The sequence below is a fragment of the Branchiostoma belcheri genome, unplaced genomic scaffold (genome assembly GCF_001625305.1).
Source record: "Branchiostoma belcheri isolate BF01 breed outbred unplaced genomic scaffold, Haploidv18h27 scaffold20, whole genome shotgun sequence".
Classification (NCBI taxonomy): Eukaryota; Metazoa; Chordata; class Leptocardii; order Amphioxiformes; family Branchiostomatidae; genus Branchiostoma; species Branchiostoma belcheri.
The window spans coordinates 1,405,927-1,412,232 of NW_017803491.1; positions in this window are offsets into that span (position 1 = coordinate 1,405,927).

Sequence of the window (6,306 nt, forward strand, 5' to 3'; positions counted from 1 at the left end):
AGAGGTGAGGCGGCTTCCGTCCTAGATCTCCAGTGCCGAAGGTACGTCAACACTTGGTGTGTCGGCGGCTTCAGCACTGGAAACTCGGAATCGGCAAATCAAACCTTGTCGTTTAAAAAGGGTATCGAGATGCTGCCACTCATATTTTCGAGATCATACCGCCTGGGTAACAAAGTTTAATCGGGACAACAAGGTTATCGGCAGGACAGGACTGCAAGGCCTCTTTTCTTACATTTTCACAGACAAAGACTTGGCCTAAGATACTGTTTTGTACGCCGCGCGGCCGACGTAAGCACCAGAAGCCCAGTGCCGAAATGGTTTAACTCGGCTCGGTAGTTATTTTGCTCCAACTATTCAAAGACACAGGATTTCAGAAAACAATTTACAAATGTATCTTTTGAACAAGTTTGAGAAACATCTTTTTCAACCATACCTTGCTAAAGCGCGGGTTGTGGGTGTGGCCGAAATGCTGCCCGCCTATTGGTCCCCGCTAGGCTGGCTTGGATGGGAAATTGAGGTTCCGGGGGGAGGGGGGCATATGGTTCATGACGTCGACCTTCAAATCTTGATCGTAGCAAAGGTTATTGAATTTAGATGTTTTGGTTGCTGCTATCAAGGAGCTTTCATCACATGCCTTGCTGCTATACACTAATGCAGTATCAGATTGGCAACATCCAATACGCTACACAAAAGTGTAAAAATTGATACCAATACAAAAAAAAAACCTACAAAAAAACTGAAAACGCAAAATAAGCCCAAGCCTAAACTTCTACTTGGAGAGTTTGAGTGTATACGGTCATAGGTTGACAACAATATCAATTTGTCGGTAAGAGTGGACACCGTTTGCAATGAAAAGGAAGAATTCAAAAGAGAGTACCTACAAAAGAGAGCCCCAAATTCTGAAAATGGTTTTGACAAAGATATGCGAACAGATTTTGGCATTGAAATGACGCCTCAGACATGATGTGTCCAGAAGCTGTTAATCGCAAAATTAGCACCGAGTCGGCAAATTTCTGATATTTCAGTTTTTGGATAAACTTCGGACCCCTTGCTGTCCCTCCCCAGGGCAATGACAACAAGCTGGCGACGATCAAAGCCCGGACCTCTCACACCTAATCAGTACATGTAGCAGCTATTACCATACACACACATATGTATGGCGGAACTTCGCTGTTGTCATGAAAAATCAGAGTACGTCGAGAAATGTTGCAGGTGATTGAGGTGTGTTTCTGCCCACGGGAAATGGTGTAAGATTTGAGGCTGACTTCGATGTGAGACTTGTGCCGTCAGAACAGTGTAAACTTGTCGTCAATCTGCGAACGTTTTAGTAGGAAATGTAGGAAACCAAAGAGTCTGAATAAATTACAACATTGCGCTACACTACCTTAGTTTCTAACGTACAAGTATCATTGCAACACTCGAACAATTGATCATATTCAATTCGTCTGCGACGTTTAACGCGTGGACTTTGGTAGACTAATGTTCAGGGTAAAGTAATACTACTAGTACACGGTATCAAGGAGGTTACTTAGTGATACCATGGTGATACATGGTATCAAGACATGTATATCGTGTCACTCATGCCATCTAGGTATGCCTGTGATGTTTCATTACAGTATGTACATAGAAACAAGCCTTGCGTTACGTAGGTGAAGGTTGGACATAAGATACGCCAAAAAACAGTTACTAAAGCAACTGGATATGATTTTGGAATGGTCAGATGTTTCAGGTAGCATCCACTACCTTTCGTCAGTGACACAACCCTTTCGTTTATAAATAAAATATAAATCTTTAAGCTTAAGCTTGGACTCCTTAGCTTCTAACTCCATGCTCGGTTCGAGTGGTTTGCATTTCCTTGTCCTGCTGTATGCATTGGCACTTGGTCAAAAGTGACATACATGTATTTATCATGTAATAATTATGAATATCATATCTGCTACCATTTCTTTGTAAGAAATGACACATGTTTGTGGCCCGTGCGGATGTACTTTTGTTAATCGAGTGCGGTCATATCTGGCGTGACTTTACTCACTATCACATGTTCTTGTCAGAAAAATCATTTATGGCGGCAAAACTATTATCGTCACCATAATGTTGATCTAATGCCCACGTTTTTTCACGTTGGTGTGCATTCTATAGATATACTCAGTCTCTTCTGCCCAACAATGCAACGTTACAAACTATCATTTCGCTTCTCTATGTTCCGTCACTCAAAATATAAAATCTAGTTATGAAAAGCGACTTTTTTTCAGATTTCTTCATGCCTTGCATTTCAACTCGGCCTAAGAGAAAGGAAATTTGCTTTCTCTTTTCTTTCCTATTTTCTGTTCTGATAAGTTATTTGATTGTCATTATTTTATTCCTTCGTTGAAAACAATGGCCATTAGAATATCTGCGTATATGCAAAACGACGTTGTTGTTTTTCTCAAGTTTCCTTATGTGTCTCATTCTTTATAAAAAGCTTGGTCGGCCTCAGAGCAAGAAAACATTCTTTCCTCTTTCTTTTCTGTTTCTTTCATTCTTTCGCTAAAACAATAGCCGTTGGATTATCCCCGCGTATGTTCAGGTCCCGGTCGGTGTTCCCTGGTGCTAATCCGTGACGTGACGTCGTCCCTTTGATGTGACGTCACCATCAGACGACATGTTCACGTCGCCCTGAGACAACAGTAAGCCCGACCGGCTGTTTATGTATCAGACTCTCGCACCTGGGCGATAAACACTTTATTGTGGGAAAATCACCAAGCTGAGAAAACAGACATTTTTTTCTTCGTCATGATGGCCTAACCACTATTTTTACTAGCCTCTACCAGGCTTCAAAATTGGCTGGAATTCGAAAGAACAGAAATTGGTCAAATCAAGGAGGTTTTATCCTTGGTCAAATAGAGAGATAACATGCCAGGGGTCTGCTATTGAGTACAGTTTGCCGCTCATTGTACTCCTCAGTTTAGCCAAGGACATCCTTGGTTTAACGGACCTAGTCTCCACCAGACTCCTTTGCAGGCTGAATAAATAGTAAAAATCAGCCTGAAAAGGATGTATCTGGTCAGCGAAGTTGGGGGAACCAGCTTCATTCTTTTTATGTCGATTTCGACTATCTATTCAGGCTGATGGAGCTAGAGCGGACCAACTCCCCTGGCATGTTACCCGTCTATTACAGTGTTGTCAAAACTTCTTTAAGTGATATCTAATTTATTATATGCATACATAGTTTACGAAAGTAGATTAAAAGCCAAGGAAGAGTCTAGTTTTGTTCTTTTCTTCCCAGAGAATGATCAATATAGTGGTTTTTTAGTTTCTTTTCGCGTTGCTTTGGTTTCTATTCTGAATAATAAAATGTTATATTTTGCACGCGACATTATTACAACATACCTGTGGCCGGTAACAGTTAGACCACATTTGTTTATTTTTCCTCTCTTGGCGCGCACTTGTGAAGTTGTAGCTGCATTGTTCGGTACAGTAAAGACGCTAATAGCGGCAGACTGTTGGCTACAGCTACACAATTGTTGTACAAACACAGTAATAGGTGGGTCGGCATGGCAGGGGCTCGTGAAAAGGAAAGAATGCCAGGGAAAACTCCCAGGCACGGATGTTTTATTAGTGTTTTCATAAGGGAAGGTAAAATGTGATTTGTGCAAAATAAACGGGAAAGCGTTTGCTGTGCAGGTTTCTCTATTTATGGTTATAGAGATTAACAGAATACAGTTATGTCCAAGTACATGAATTATATTACTCCCTTTTTGTCCTCTTGTGTAGCCTCTACCAGGCTTCGGGAGGTGGCTGGAAAGAGTAGAAATCATCGCCAAATAGAGAGATAACATGCCGGGGGAGTTGGTCCTAGTGAGAGAGAAAACCATTTTTGGTAGAATGCTACTAGTATTGTTCTACCAGAAAAAAGATGCGATGCCTGGAACTTTCTACTTTTCTACAGTTAAAGATAGGTATACTAGTACATGGCAACAGTATATAGGTTACACAATGAATGCAGCTCCAACAGTTAGATATGTGCGCCATGTAGATGAAGTTATGTAGCAAATCTTCTTAGTTTTTAAAGTTGAATGTTACACTGCATTGTGATATTCAACTTGATACTGTCACCTACAAATCTACTAGTATAGCTATTCCGATCAAGTCCTTGTTCCGATCAATTATCAAATTTCTCACAACGTTGAAGACACACTTTTCCTCAAGTTGTCAAATCTTTCAAAATGTCTACAATAACGCCACTCTACAGCAAAACTCTACACAGGGGTGCAACTTTTGCCGCAGAGTCACATCTCACCAACAATACATGTAGATACAGGACGTTATGCATTATACAATACCATCCCGATGTGGTCTTGTCGGTATAACGCGTTTTCCTTTTACACAGTTAGCGTGTGTATGTCAGTAGTCTCGTCATGCAGGGGGTGACTGCGGCTTGTTGTTCTTTCTCCACGTGAACTTGTCATCGAAAATACCAAATGAAAAGAAGAGCCGACCGAGGCTAATTTAACTTTAATGAAGGTTGATTAGAAGCCAATTATTCCCTGAAATGATTTGGCACTTCCAAATGTTGTAAACTTTCTCACAGTTTCTTCCGATTCCGATTCTTTCTTGCGATTTTCTTGATTTCATATGAAAGAACTTCAATATTTGAGTTTTATGGTTAACACAATCAAAATAAATGCGTTTTTAACCAAGTTTTAACTAATAATCCATTGAAGTATCATTTTTCGCATAACGTCGATATGTAAGTGGATAATATGATGTTGTTTTTATTCTGTTTATCACATTGTGCTGTAAAAGAAGTTCTCATGGATGATAGTTTGATGGTTTGAGAGAGAGTTGACGACGAAATGACGTATCATACCAAGGTTTGATTATACAATCAAGATTTAGATGAAAAAATGTTTATTTACTTGTGCTCAGTAGCACTCGCTGCTATCAAGCATTTCCAACTCACAATTAACTTTTTTCACATCTCAAAATACTGTATCTCAAAAGATTCAGCATAAGCGGACATGTATGAAGATGGACATTATGAAGATTTGCATTTCAGAAGCACCAGCCGACTCCTCCGTCCTTCCCCACCCTGAGGTCTTTAGCGCCAAGGTGCGACAGTCTGGTAAGAACAACTGTCTTCTGTTCTGGACATCATGAACTTGTCATCACCACAGCAACATCAAACGGTACACCGCTAATTTACGGATTAGCACCTGCGCACATCTGTTGGGAATGTTTCTGTAGTAAGAAAAACATGACTGAGCCAAATGTGGGACCAAATTAATAAATGCGGCGCCACGAATACAGCTCTGAACTAGAGAAAAGAATGCATATGTTTTGTTTTGTTTTGTTTTGTTTTGTTTTGTTTTGTTTTGTTTTGTTTTGTTTTGTTTTGTTTTGTTTTGTTTTGTTTTGTTTTGTTTTGTTTTGTTTTGTTTTGTTTTTCTTTCATATCTGCTTTACAAAAAGGATTTTGAGAATTTTGTTATGATGAGAGAGACATATAATATTGGTAAGTTACTCTCTAGACCTGAACTTGAAGTAAAGATTGTGGCATTTATGATGAATCATAATGATATAATTTTAATTACGAAGAGGCGTGCCGGAGTTGTACAGCATATGATATGACCATATATTGTGCTTGATATGATAAAAGTTAAGACTATGTGTGAAACCACAGCTAGGCGAAGCCACACTTCCGTCACCTTCACTTCCCTGACAAACTTTACAACAAGGTGAGCGGGAACACCAAAGACGGCAAATTGATATCATCAAAGGTAACACGGAATTGAGACACGCTCTTTTTCAGCACTCCAAATAACACTCAGCTTTAGAAATTAAAAATAATTGCTACATAACGTCATCTACATGGCGCACATATCTAACTGTTGGAGTTGCATTCGTAACCTATATACTGTTGCCATACCTATCTATACCTGTAGAAATGGAGAAACTTTTAGGCATCCTTTTTCTGGTAGAAAACGGAGGTAAAATTTATCCGACAACTTTCGTTTATCTGATAACTTTTGTATTGCAAGAATTGCTTATTGAATAGAAAATTACCACATTTTTTTGCGTTTTCTCAATGCACAAAGCATATTTGGCAAGAAAACTTGATAGACTACAAAGAAAAATTTACGCAAAAGGAAAAGTGACCATCCCCTATGACAAACATTTAATATTTGTCAGAATGGAATTCTCATAGCTTTGGTCAGAAGGCTTTGACCAGGTCACAAATGAATGGAAATCACCGTGGTCGGCGAGTCTGTTTGTAGTTCCTGGTGATGACAAATTCACGTAAACCAGACCTAACACCTGAAGCCG